Below are 14,443 nucleotides of genomic sequence, written 5' to 3'. Positions count from 1 at the left end.
TTTTTCTGTTTTACTTTATTTGTAATATTAATATTGTTTGTATTCATTTTATATGAGCTAGAGGGAGATAGAATTTATAGTTTATTGTTGATAACATAGGGGTGTTTACATTTGTTTTTCGATTTTATACCCTGTATTTAGCTCTGGGAAGTCGGGGGGGGGGAGGAGGGAATGGGGGAGAGGGATAGGGAGGGTTGGATAGGGGTGGGGGAGGGGGGGATTAAAGTCAAAATGTATTGTAAAATTTTTTAAATAATTTATGCATAAAAACTACTTTTAAAAGGTAAAATAATACTACAGAAAGAAGCAAAAACTGAAGTACCGTATATACTTGAGTATAAGCCGAATTTTTCAGCCCACTTTTTGGGCTGAAAAATTCCACTTCGGCTTATACTCCAGTCAACAAAAAAACTTACCGAGGACTTGTGCGCGGCCGAGGCTTTGGTGCTACTTTCAGAGCCTTCTCCGCTAATCAGCTGTCTGCCCATCAGCTGTCCATAGGGATGCTGCAAAGCTCTCCTTCTCTAGGCCTTGGACTCCCTCCTGGCTGAAGAGTAGATGAACCAAGCCAGCAAGGAGACAAAATGTTTCTGCAGCTGTTTTTCCTCTGAAGTTTTTTTTTTTTTTTTAAAGTAATCTCCGAAGGTTATGCCAGAAAATGGAGGACGCTGGGTCTTTGCAAGCTTTAGCTGTCCGCCTGGCTGCCTGAAGGCCGCCCTTTTCAGGCAGTCTGACAGACAGCTAAAACTTGCAAAGACCCAGCGTCCTCCATTTTCTGGCACAACTTTTAGGTCTTTGCAAGCTTTAGCTGTCCGCCTGGCTGCCTGAAGGCCGCCCTTTTCAGGCAGTCTGACAGACAGCTAAAACTTGCAAAGACCCAGCGTCCTCCATTTTCTGGCACAACTTTTAGGGATTTATTATTATTATTCCTACTACTACTATTACTACTACTACTTCAGGAGTAAAAAGTTGCAGAAAAAAATTCTCTCCTTACTAGCTTAGTTCCTCTACTCTTCCATCTGGAGCCAAGGTAAGATTTTAAAAAGGGATATTGGTTGGAAGGCAGAGGGAGAGTTTAGTTTTAGCATCTAAAAAAAGGGGGGGGGGGAAATCAGCGAGTACATCCCAACCAGCTTTTTATGTTTTTGTTATTGAAGAAATATGGGGGAGGGGGAGGGGTTCTGGGGTGGGTTGGGGAGGGGATAATATTGTAACTTCAATAAAAATTTTCAATAAAAAAAAAGAAATATGGCTTTCTGGGGGAAGGTGGGGAGGGCGTTAAGGAAGGAAAGGGTTTTTGGAAGCTCGTCCTGAAGCTGCCTTTTGTGCAAGGGGCCTTTTCTCAAAGCCTAGAGAGGCAGCTTTGTTGCCTCCCCGTAGACAGCTGATGGGCGAACACCAAAAGCTCCAAAAGGCTAGGGAACTAGTCCCAGAACAAAACGGAGACCTGCCTGGCGGCAGAGGCTTGCAGAGCGCGGATCCAGCCTCCGAGGCATGCAGAACGGCGGATCGGCTTATACTCGAGTCAACAACTTTTCCCAGTTTTTGGGGGTGAAATTGGGGGTCTCGGCTTATACTCGAGTCGGCTTATACTCAAGTATATACGGTATATTGTTTTAGCAGTTTAGCAGTATACTTATACTTATCTATTATAAATATTACTCATATATATATATATATATATATCTGAAAACGCATTTATTTGAACAAGCCAGCTTGGCCTGATGGGGGGTGGGTTGGGTTTTTTATTGTTCTTAATATTTGTATTTATTGTTTTTTACCTTGGGCATTATGTTTAACTCCTTTTAACTTTTGTATTTTTTGTATTTTATACATTTGCCCTGTTCACCGCCCTGAGTCCTTCGGGAGAAGGGCGGTATATAAATAAAATTATTATATAATTTTAGCAACAACCATTTAAGATCCCTGGCATGAGAACACGGACAATGACCAGGGTTATGGCTACAACACATGGAGCTATAAACAATTCACTTTTAACAACAGATACCCAGAGACAAATACATCCCAAAAACGGATGCGCGACAACTCAAAGAAATACGGCAGACCTCAACAAACAGATCTGAGCATGCTCCATGAGCAGAGTGCAGACACCAACAGTATAAACGGAATCTCCCCACCCCAGCATCTCCATCCTGATGACGTTGGCAGTTGGCCAACGAAAGCTTGATTTTTCAGCAATAAAAACTGTTTTAGTTTTTAATTCTATCCCAGTGTTCATTTGTTTGTTAATTTTAACATGCCTGGGATTCGTATTTTTAATCTTATCAAGGAATATATATATATATATATATATATATATATATATATATATATATATATATATATGGATCTTTGGTCATTCGGGTTTTTTCCCACGTAGAGTTGAAAGTGTAGGAGCAACGTTTTGACGGAATCCCATCCGTCATCCTCAGGCTGGTGGCTTCAGCTTCCTTCTTCTGGGAGAAGCATGTGGTAGTGGCTGTTTGTTCCTCTTTTTTAAACTGCCAGAGGGGGGGTGTTCTGTGGGTGGAGGTGTGCTCTGATTGGGTGGGGGATTAAGTGTGTTCTGATTGGGTGGGAGTGTGTTTTGAATGGTGGGTGTGTTCTGATTGGGTGGGGGTGTGTTTTGAGTGGATGGGCTGGTCTCAGCTGCCAGCCTTAGACCTGAGCTGGTGAGTTGTGCTGCTTTTGTTCGGCTTCGTGTTTTTGGTGGTGCTGTTCTGTACCAGCCTGCTACCGGCCTTGCAGAAAAGGCAACCCCTTTATAAACGGCAAGAGGCTGGAATACATCTGCCAAATTTATTACGAAAACAAACAAAACACATACCAAGATACAGGAGCTTTGAAACACTATCGGAGCGGTTGCTTTCAGCAAACCAGCCCTCCCCAAACATTCCCTTTATAAAGAGTTCAGGGTGTGGCCTCTCTTTGCCTCCTTCCGAGAAGTCCCACAGCCTTCCTCTACTTGCTCCTACTTGACTGCCTCCTGCGTCGGGCGTCCTTGAACAGGGCCAGCTGTGGGTCATCTTCATCCACACTGTCAGGCTCACACAGCTGGGTCTCCATGGTGACCAAGTGGGAGGGGCCTGCCTGAGGGCTATCATCAGCAAGATCTTCAACACCCCCCTCCTCCTCTGAGTCGTCGTCCTCCTCTGAGTCATCGTCCGACCCAACTGCCGAACCCACAGGCTGACCCTGAATCACAACAGGTGCTATGTTTTTATAGTGGGTGTCAGTTTGCTTATTGTGTGGTTTGGAGGGGTTTAAAGTGGCTGATGTTGCAGCTGTAGTTAGGTTTCTGTTTTGTGGTTGTGCGTCGTTATCATTGTGGGTTCGGATTTGCTTTTTGAATGGTTGTGTGGTGGTGGTGTCATGTGATGTTATCATGAGTTTGGGTCTGGTATCATTCTTGGTGGTTGGGACTCATCTGTCAATCAAGGCGGGTTTCCAAATGGCTGGTAGGCGAGAGGTATCATCTCGTTTGTTCATGCTGTGGGGGCGTTTTTCTATCTCAATGGCTTCTCTGATTATTCTGTTGTTAAAATGTTCAATTTTGGTGATAGTTTTGGTTTTTTTTATAAAATCAATTTCATGTCCTGTGGCTTCAAAGTGTTGGACCAGGGATGAAGTTTGTTCTCCCTTTCTGAGTGAGTTTTTGTGCTCTTCAATGCGTGCACTTATTCTTCTGTTGGTCTGTGCGATGTATATGGTGGGGCAGGTGGTGCATGGGATTTTGTATACTCCTTGGTTTTCTAACCCAGTTATGTCTTTGGGGTTTCTTAGGATGGTGGATATTTTTCTGTCTGTGTAGAATGCTGTTTTGATGTTTTGTTTTTGGAGGATCTTGCTGATTCTGTCTGTGGTCCCTTTTAAGTATGGGAGGAGGGCTTTGCCATTTTCTTGTTCTCTGTCTTGGGTTTTTGTGGGTGTCTCTCTTTGGATTAAGTTGGTAATCATGTTTCTTTGGAATCCATTGGCTGTTAGTACATTAGTGAGAGTGTGTAGTTCGGTTTTTAGGTGTTGTTCGTCAGCTAGGCGTTTTGTTCTGGAGATGAGTGTCTTGGCTACGGAGTTGATCTGTGCTGGGTGGTGGTGTGAGAGTGCGTTCAGATAGCGGTTTGTGTGTGTTTTTTTATGGTAGATAGTGTGTCCTAGGGAGCCATTGGATTTCTTGTAGACTAAGACATCAAGGAAGGGAAGTTGATTGTTAGCTTCTGTTTCCATGGTGAATTGTATTTTGGGGTGTAGGCTATTGAGGTGTGTGAGGAAGTCATCCAGTTTTTCTTTGCCATGTGGCCAGATTACGAAGGTGTCATCTACGTATCTGAGCCAGAGTTTGGGTTTGTGGTTGGATTTTTCTAGAGCGAGGGTTTCAAAGTGTTCCATGTAGAGGTTTGCAATAACAGGTGAAAGGGGTGATCCCATGGGTGCTCCTTCCATTTGTTTGTATCTTTGTCCATTGTAGATGAAGTATGTGTTGAAGTATGTGTGTGTGTGTGTGTGTGTGTGTGTGTGTATGTTAATTTCTAATGCATTTATATAACTATCATTCCTTTTTAACCTAATGTATTTCATATAAATTAGTTACATATTTCATTTTACTTTCCCTGAAACTCTCACTCAATGGATTGAAGACCAGCCACCTATGAGCAGATAGCTTATAGATATAGATGTCAACACTGCTAACTTTGGATATTCTTGCTTTGACAACAAATGAAAATGCAGCCATTTTCTCTATGCTTTCAGAATTAGTTGGTGCTGGGAGGGGGGATTGGGATGAGAGTTTAGTTAGTCATAATAATAATAACTCTGCTGTGGGAATCCAAGGACAAACTGGGTCCTGAGCTGATAACATTTTGGCAGGCTGGAGAGCTGGGGAGAAAGCCCATGCTTTCAAGATAATTTGGGAATGTGCTTTATGACTGTTTATTGGGGGTGGGAATTGTACTTTGTTGATTTGTGTCCAGGGGAGGGGAATTTAGTTTTTGGGTTCAACTATGTAGTGCCAATACTTTGTTTTCCGAATAAAAGATTCTTTAAAATAAACAATGCCTCGAAGTTCTTTTGAAGGGTTTCATCTGTCGGAACCATGACAATAGAACAAGGGGAAAAGACAATATGGTTCAGATTTAACTGTCTCATATAATAACTTTAGCCGAATTAACTGATGCCAACATGTGCATCTGTTTTAAAGTTGAGGAAATTGCTTATTTGTATAAATGCATGTGTTCACCACATCTCTTTTTCATTCCTCTAATATACTTTTCTTCTTAAATCATAGAAAAAGACTTTTATTATTTTAAAAGTAATTTAATTATTAATGAGATTCATAGCTAAATTCTGCTGAATACAAAAACCCCACAAAAGTATTCTGCCAGTTCAATTTAAATTATTTTAATAACATAAATTATTAAATTATTTTTTCTAGAGACATTTTTACTCAGAGTGACAGGAATAGATGCTGTAGAAAAGTCTTCTTCACACTCTGCAACTCAATTGTGTATGCCTAGGAAGGCAGCCAATTCATATTAGATGTAGTGGTATACCCTGTCCATATACATTCATTCCTCCTTATCCACATTAATCTTACCTGTTCAGACACAACCATCACAAGTAGGCTACTTATAACACTTGCTCACATAGACAAAATATAGGGTTCCCTCCCCCCCCAAAGAAAAAGCATTTTGCCAACAGCTCCTTCAGGTTTTGGCAAACCCAGATTGGACCTTTTCCCACAAGCAATCTGAAGACTGAAGGTCTTCTATGGTGAGATTTAAAGCTTTACATCTTTGCTATTCAGATATCAAGGATTTAACGAAATAGTGCTGAAAGCAGGATCAAACTCAGATAATGGAAAGACGTGTTATTGTATTTTTCTTCCTGCTTTTGGCAAAGAAAAGAAAAGAAAAATATAACAGAATAACAGAATTGGAAGGGACCTAGGAGGTCTTGTAGTCCAACCCCTTGCTCAGGCAGGAAACCTGGCCTAAACCATTTCAGACGAAAAGTTGTTCAATCACTTCGTAAAATTTAGATTGGTTGGTGGGGTTTTGCTAAAACCAGCAAGCTGAAAGCTCCCAACATCATTTTCTTACATTTCATATTCTCCAAACAAATCAAGTTTATTCAGTTTCAGACATTTTACATGACTCTTGTCAAATTAATAGGTGCTTTCAGCTGCTCATGTGCAGCTTCAAGTGGCATGAGCTTTTGGTATAATTTCAGCTGAGGAGCTGCATTTTTAACTTTGTTAAAAATCTTCATTTAGTAGGTGAACCAGACACCTCAATATCTACTGCATCTGTCCCAACATTGCTAGTGGTGTATTTGAGGATATGAAGGGAACCTTGGGTATGGAGATTTTAATTTCTTATGTAAAAATGCAAATTGAGAAAATTAAGAACAGATTCCAGAACAAAAAACAGGCACTGGCTCTTTATTTCCATCATGGTGGATTTTTCCTCCATTGTTTCTGAGCTAAATCCCAGTGTATTGAATCTGCTTGCAATTGCTTGATATTCGAAAAAAAACTATCATATTTGACAAGTAACATTTCATGTGGTAACAGAAATTAGGAGATATAGGAATATAGCCAGCCGTACCAACAGGCTGAAAAATAGCTTTTATCTGTGGGCTGTTAGGCTTTTAAATGGGACATAATCTCTGTGAACTTATGCAGAATTGACTTGGGAGGCCGGTGTGTGGTGTAGTTGGTTCACACGGTGTGGTAGGATGGAGGGTTTGTTGTCACTGTGTGTTGGGGGGGAGAGAGCACGGGGGGAGGCTCAGCTAATCTCAATGTACACATGTTGTACTTTGACAATAAAGGTTTATTGTTATTATTTATTATTATAAACATCATAACTTACCAATTTTTAGCTGAACTCCAGACTTTTGGGCCATTTTATTGCTAGACTGCATGTCTTTTATAAAAAGAAAATACATTCTTCCAGGGTGGCTTCCAGGATTACATTTCACGGTTCTTAATTCAAAGTGTTATATTTGGATGTAAGACATATTGAATTTGAAATATGGCCGAGTTCATGGGATTCTAATTTGTGCGATTTTTCTCAAGTCTGCTGTAACTCATATATTCAGCTCATCTTAGGAAAACATCCTCTAACAACTGCTAGTTGGAAACAGGTTTCACAGAAGTAATGAGGAAAGTAAGAAAAGAGAAGAGACCGCAGGAGAAGCTCTGGTTCTGCTGGTGGAAATTTGGGAAGGAAAACAAAGAGAGCCCCGACTACATCCAATGAGTGTGTTCAGTTTGTAATGTCCACCTGTGGGGCTGGTGCCATCAGTAAATGGAATAAGGCAGCTGTTTGGGGTGGCAGATGCTGTGATAGTGAGGGGATAAATGTGAGCAAGGTGATGCATGTCACACATTTGACTTGTTCCCCTAAGCTATTCTTCTGACCTACTGTGGAAAACAATACCTTGACTCTAGGACTGCAAAAATAATTTTTTATCAGTCCAGATAGCTTTTGTGTATCGAATGGTGACTCACATTCACTTTATAATCTGAGTAATAAAGTCAATGTGAGTTTCCTTAAAAGTTGGTTTCTGGATTGGATTTAATTCAAGCCATTGTATCATTTTCTTCCTTTAGGTTTCTATGTATTTATTTTTTTAGATACCTAAAAGGATCTCAAAAATGATAGAAGCTAAACATCTCATGGGTGAGTGTTCCTAAGCAAATGGATTCCATTTGGATTAAAATGTCAAAGTTAATCACCAGATTCGTTTTAGACTATATATGCCTAAGAACTCAATACATTCTCAAAAGTATTGAAGATATCATAATTACAGAATATTTACAAACAAAATAAGTATATGTTTAAGAGCAGAAAATAAAAAAGGTATAATTTTAAAAAGTTGTATGGCAGCTTTTTTAAAGTTATTCTACCAGTAATCTTAAAAGCTTAAAACTGAGAAGATATATAGAATAAAAATTCTGTCCTTACTCTTCCATCTCTCCCAGCTCTACTTCTCAGCCAGAGATGTCCATCAATAACGGCAATAAGGCTAAATAACAAAACAAACAACATGGTGTCATAACATAAGGCTTATCCTTTCCTACTTGCATTGTGACATCATTTCCAAGTCTACTATGGTCTGTCTAAAAGGTATGGCAAAATAAACCACGGCTTACTATGGTGTGTGAACCCAGACTGTTCTACATAACTCAGAATTACAAACTGAATATCTTACATTATTCTCAATAATTGCATAACATCCTCAATATAATTCTTGCTATTTATTTCTCATTATCATGGGGAATGTTATAGGTAAGTTTGTTTTAATGGTTATCATGATAATGTACAACTCTGTCCCTGGTAAAATTAAGTGATGCTATGACTGTCCAGTCCTGGTATCTGGAGGCAATGAGACTCTTGATGGGGAACAACAGGTTTCAGCTGAACCCTGCTAAGGTTGAATGGCTTTTTGTGCCCCTCTGTTTTTAAGACTCTACCATCATTGGTACTGGATGGGGCTGCACTGTCGCAAAGAGACCCTGTGCATAATCTGGCAGGGGTATGTGTGTCCTCCTGGATTCATGATTCTTACTCAACTGGTGGCAGCCATGGCTAGGAGAGCCTTTGCACAACTTTGTATTGCATGTTGTTGTGCCTGTTTCTAGATCATGAGGATCTACTTGTGGTCACTTATGCCTTAGTCACCTCCTTGTTAGACTACTACAATGTCTTTTACATGTCCCTGAAGAGAATCCAAAAGCTTCAGCTGGTGCAAAATGCAGAAGAAAGAGCAGTTATTGTGTTTCTGGTAGAACATACATTACACTTCTGCTTCATGAGATACATTGGTTACCAGTTTTTTTTTTCTGGGTCCAGTTCAAGATACTGGTGTTGACCTTTAAAGGCCTTTATGGCTTTTATGAGTCTGGGTTATTTGAGAAACCACTGATTTCTCTGATTTCATCTTCCTGTCTTTCCAAGTTCAGCAGGGAAGGCATGTTACTGGTTCTGTTGCCTAGGAAGCTAAATTTGGTGGGTTTAGATGGCAGGCCTTTTCTTTTGTGGTGGAATCTTATCCTCTTTGAGATAAGGTTGACCTTGCCACTGTTGAACCTCTGAAAGTTGTACCAGCATGCATAGGGACCCCAAGAGATGGATGAATTAATAAGGTAGCTCCACTATTTTTAACATCTCTTTGTCTATTATAGAATCATAGAACCATGTTTTAGTTTTCTTTTTATACTTTTTAAGATATTTATTAACTTATCTCTGTTTTATTCCAGCCAGAGTTGCTGTTTGTGAGATGAGCATCTATATAAATTGATTAAATAATAGAAAATAAGATGTTACCTTGGCCATTTCTTTTTGATGTTCGACATACATGTCCTTGTACCCATACACACTTGTATGCATAATTACATACAGAATTTGGTAGTTATTTATATTCTACACCACTCAATCCCAGACAGTGCTAACTTCAAGGGAAAATATTGATCATTTCCACCATACAGTGACATGTGCAAACAAGCAATAAATTGCTCTATGTATTTACTCTTCCTGGTACTGTTATATGTTTTAGGAACTTTTTATTTATTTACTTGCATGCTTACTTAGTGATTGACATCTTAAGGGGTTTGTGGGCAACAGACACATATTTACAAAAAAGAGGAAATAAATGGTCATACAAGTCAAAACAAAAGACAATTGGAAACAGGCAGGCCTTGAGAATAAATCTGTAGACAAAATGCATAAAATTTGATTAAGTTTTACAATGGAAATCTTAACACAGAGACTTTTTTTCTGAGTTTGACTTCTTTTTCTAACATAGCTTTATGTTTAATCAACTTCTCACCACATGCCTGAGAAATTCAATTCCTTTTTCAGTGGGGAAAACAGTGATTTTCATTAAATTTACATTGCTATGTACAGAGTACAGACAACGTCTTACTTGGGTTTCTGAACTGACAAGGATAGATTGACGGAAGAACTATGGTAAAGCTGAGCATAGCCCTGCAGGATGCTACATCTTCATATTTCCTGTATTTTAAAGATGTGATGGCTCACATACTGCTATCTAGAACTGCATTGCCAAAAGCTCTTCCATGCCCAAAGATAGCTGAGCTTTTGATTAGCAACTCATTTTTTATCATTCAGCAAGAGAGCATGAAATGGCTGCCTTTGATGATAATAAAAAATAGCACAGATACTTATAAGATGTGAGACCATGTCTATTGCTTACATGGATGGAATCATTTTACATTCTGTTATATTATGGAGGGAATAGAATCAAACTAATTTATTTCCAGTGGCCTAGTTGTTGTTTGAACTTAATCATATTGCTTTACAGTTTTAAAATAATTTAGATCATTGTTACTTCTCTGTGAGTTTAGAAGGACCCATTCCTAACCACAGAGATGCCAAAATGGCAAAATGTTCCTCATCACAAAGTTCTATCCTTCTGTACTTCCATATGTAAAATGCAAGATTTGCATCACAGTGTGGTGTTGTATGTTTTATCATTTGTCTATTTTGGCTCAGGAATTCTGGGAGTTGAAGTCCACGAGTCATAAAAGAGCTAAGGTTGCCTACCCCTGGTCTAGGTAATGCTATAACAACCCCCCCAAAAAAAAAGAGTGTTTAATGGCTTTATGTCTGTCATGAGTTATTCTGCCTAAAACAAAGATAGGCAAGGTCTACTGATGTTTTTGAATCTCCACATCATAAGACAACATGCCAAGTCAACGTATGGACACTTCAACCAAAGCATTTGAAAAGATCCCATGTTGCTTTGCCAATTTAAATTAAAACTGAGCTGTGTGGGCATTTTGAAATTTTGAACAGAGAACTTTTCCAAAATTTCCTCCAAAGCAGGCTCTCTTTTGGCATCAGAGGAGTGGCACAACTGAAAAAAAAATCAATGGGACAAGTTCTCCATTAATAATTTCCCCTAGAATTTGAGAGGGAATAAAAAAAAAAAGAAGAGACGCTGCAGATGCTGAAGAAATTACCATGCTGGATCAGCAAAGATGTTCACATAAACCACCTTGACCACCTCAAAATTCAGTTAGTGAATTTCTCTGGTGTTAGGTTGTGTTTTTTCATATACATTCTTTTTCATAAAATCAACTGAGAAGTGGTATATAAAGAAGCCACAGGATAATTGCTGTGAAAATGTTGTTAGAGTAATATACAACAATTTGATTCAATTCAGATAATTGAATTGATTTTTTCCCAGATGCGGGCATTGTCCTTTATCCAAATGTTGACTACTAGTGATTGCCTGGACAAGTCATTGCAGTTTCTTTGGAAAAGTCTTTCAGGAGTGGTTTGTCCTTGCATCCTCTCTAGGATTGGCCCAAGGTCACCTAGGTGATTTCATGCCTACAGTGGGACTAAAATTCATGGTCTGTATGCTTCTAGACTTTGGCCTTATCCATTATCCAAAATGGCTTCCTAAAATGTCAGACTGGATTGCTTCTAACTTATAAATTGGACTGGAAAAATACACATTGTCTAAATCTGTTCAGTGGCATCTAGTAAAGTATAAAAATTACATTCAGCTTTCTGGTTTGATGTGGAAAGTCAATTCAGTTTGGGAAGCCAATCAAATCAGCTTTGAATTGAATCTTTTGAAGTTTTGCAATGGTCTAGCAGAATGTTTAGTGACAGATATGAGTTTTCCTTTCTTTTTCCTGTCCACCCACCCCAGGTTCTATGTTATGTATCTATATATTTGCTACAAATAATGTTGCAATGAGAAGGAATATATTGACTTTCAGTTCATGACTAAGGGAAGAAAACTTTATATTACAAATCAGGATGTAATTATTCCATTCTTCAAGAGATGCTTAAACAAGAAATGCAAGGGGGACTTTATGGGATTGTCTTGATGAAGAAACAAATAATGATTTATTTTTTTCTCTCCCATTCTCTTCATGTACCCTTTCTCCACACACACACTTTTGAAAGAATGTTTCAAGGAAATGTAACTCCGAATTACCACAACTTCAGTGGAGCTTAAGACAAATAGAATAGAATAGAATAGAATAGAATAGAATAGAATAGAATAGAATAGAATAGAATAGAATAGAATAGAATAGAATAGAATAGAATAGAATAGAATAGAATAGAATAGAATAGAATGGAGCTGGAAGGGACCTTGGAGGTCTTCTAGTCCAGCCCGCTGCTCCAGCAGGAGAACCTATATCATTTCAGAGAAGTGACTCTTGTCAGAGAAGGAAATATTAAAAGGGCAGAAAAATATATTTTCTCAAAGGATTTTAAAGAGGCAGAAAAGCATGTCCAGTTTTTCTTAATAGCCCCAGGTCTCCCTCCCCCAAGTGGAAACTAGCTCTGTAGAAATGCAGGTGATAATCTTGTCAGAAAGACTGGGGTCAGGAAACTGTGATTGCTCCCTAGAATCAACACCAAAAATATAAGAGTCATCAGCCACAGCCCCAGGGAAGCAGTATATGACCTTTGGGACATAATAGGATTAACCCACCACCATCAGAATACCAGAAAGTCACACTCAGACTCAGGTGAAAGTTCATGCCATAGGAACAACTCCAAACAAAAGGCTCCAGAGGGTATAAAAACCCACTCCCTACATGTGCTTTCACTCTTTTCTTCCAAAGCCATCTTTCTGTCTGGCTCTCCTCTTCAATAAACTGCAACCTTCTTTCTAAAGCAGTCGCCATGTTGTTTATTCCCGGCTTGGACTGAACCATGATGAAGTCTTTTCCTTCAACACTGTCTAGTCTGTTCTTAAAAACCTCCAGTGATGGAGCACCCACGATTTCCGAAGACAAGCTGTTCCACTGGTTAATTGTCCTCACTGTTAGGAAGTTTCTCCTTAATTCCAGGTTACTTCTCTCTTTGGTCAGTTTCCAACCATTGTTTCTTGTCTTTCTCTCTGGTGCTTTGGAGAATAGTTTGACACCCTCTTCTTCGTGGCAGCCCCTCAAATACTGAAATACTGCTATCATGTCACCCGTTTCTTTTTTTCTTTAGACTAGCCAAACCCAAGTCCTGCAGCTGTTCTTCACAGGTTTTAGTCTCTAGGCCTTTGATCACTTTAGTTGCTCTTCTCTGAACTTAAATTTCCAGTCTCAACATCTTTTTTGTAGTATGGTGACCAAAATTGGTTGCAGTATTGCAGGTGTGGTCTTACTAGGGTTTTATAAAGTGGTGCTAATATTTCATGTGATCTTTATTCTATGCCTCTGTTTATACAACCCAGGATTGTATTAGCTTTTTTGGCTGCTGCTGCACATTGTTGGCTCATAGTCAAGTGATCGTCCACTAGGACTCTGATGTCCCTCTCACAGTTACTGTTTTTGAGCCAGGTCCCACCTAATCTGTACTTGTACTTTTGATTTTTCCTGCCTAAATATAAAACTCTGCTTTTCTCCACATTAAAACTCACTTTGTTGGATAGAGCCAATTGTTCAAGTTTGTGAAGATCTTTTTGAATCCTGACCTTGTCTTCTGGGGTGTTGGCTATTCCTGCCAGTTTAGTATCATCTGCAAATTTGATGAGTTCCCCTTCTATTCCCTCATCTAGGTCATTTATGAAGATATTAAAGAGTACTGGGCCTAAGATGGAGCCTTGTAGTACCCCACTCCTTACTTCTCTTCATGTGGATGTAGTATCATTGAGGACTACTTGCTGAGTAAGGTTTGTCAGGCAGCTACAGATCCATCTGGTGGTGATGTTGTCTATCCCATCTTTTTCTAGCTTACTAAGCAGCAGGTTTTTGTCTACTTTGTATATTAATAGCCTATCCTATGTTAAATCTTCAGGCTGATTCTGTGCCCTCTTCAGGCCAATTCTGTGCCCTCAATAACAGCTACTGGTGTTTAAAATCTGGCATACTGTTTTATGATCTTTTAACTGATGTAATACAGTGCTGGCTTGAGCTGGAGTTTTTGACATTCATCTGAAACATCAAATGAAATGCATAATGGGAGCATAATATTATTGCTATAAGCTCTTCTTATAGGATTGTGCCTCTTTCTAAGGTACTCTATCTTCCTAGTACTATTTTTTGTTTTCTTTAATTTTCCCTACCCAAAAATGATAAAAATAATGCAATATAAGATCATTTTTTGTGTCCATGATATGGGGCCAGATTTCCAGAAGGGAATGGGTGCTTTGCAGAATGGTAAGAGGCAAATTCAGTCCAGATACTATCTGTGAGAAAGAGGGTGAAGACAGCTCCTCCCTAAATAGTTCCCAGAGTATATGCTTGATGTAGGTAGTTGGCTTGTTCACTTTGGCAAGATTTTGTCAATAGGCATGGAAGAATAAAGAAACCTGTTTGGTAGAATCACCACATATCTTTCTTGGTTTAGAAGACAAGACAGTGAGCATGCTGATTTGTATTGTGATATGCCCCACCCCTGGTTTTAATGCTGACATTTCTAGGGTTTGGCATTTGGAGAATATGCTTTAATGTTTT

This window comes from Vipera berus, assembly GCF_964194415.1.
Source record: "Vipera berus genome assembly, chromosome: 2".
Taxonomy (NCBI): Eukaryota; Metazoa; Chordata; class Lepidosauria; order Squamata; family Viperidae; genus Vipera; species Vipera berus.
The sequence above is the reverse complement of the archived record's forward strand: the minus strand, read 5'-3'. Positions refer to the sequence as shown.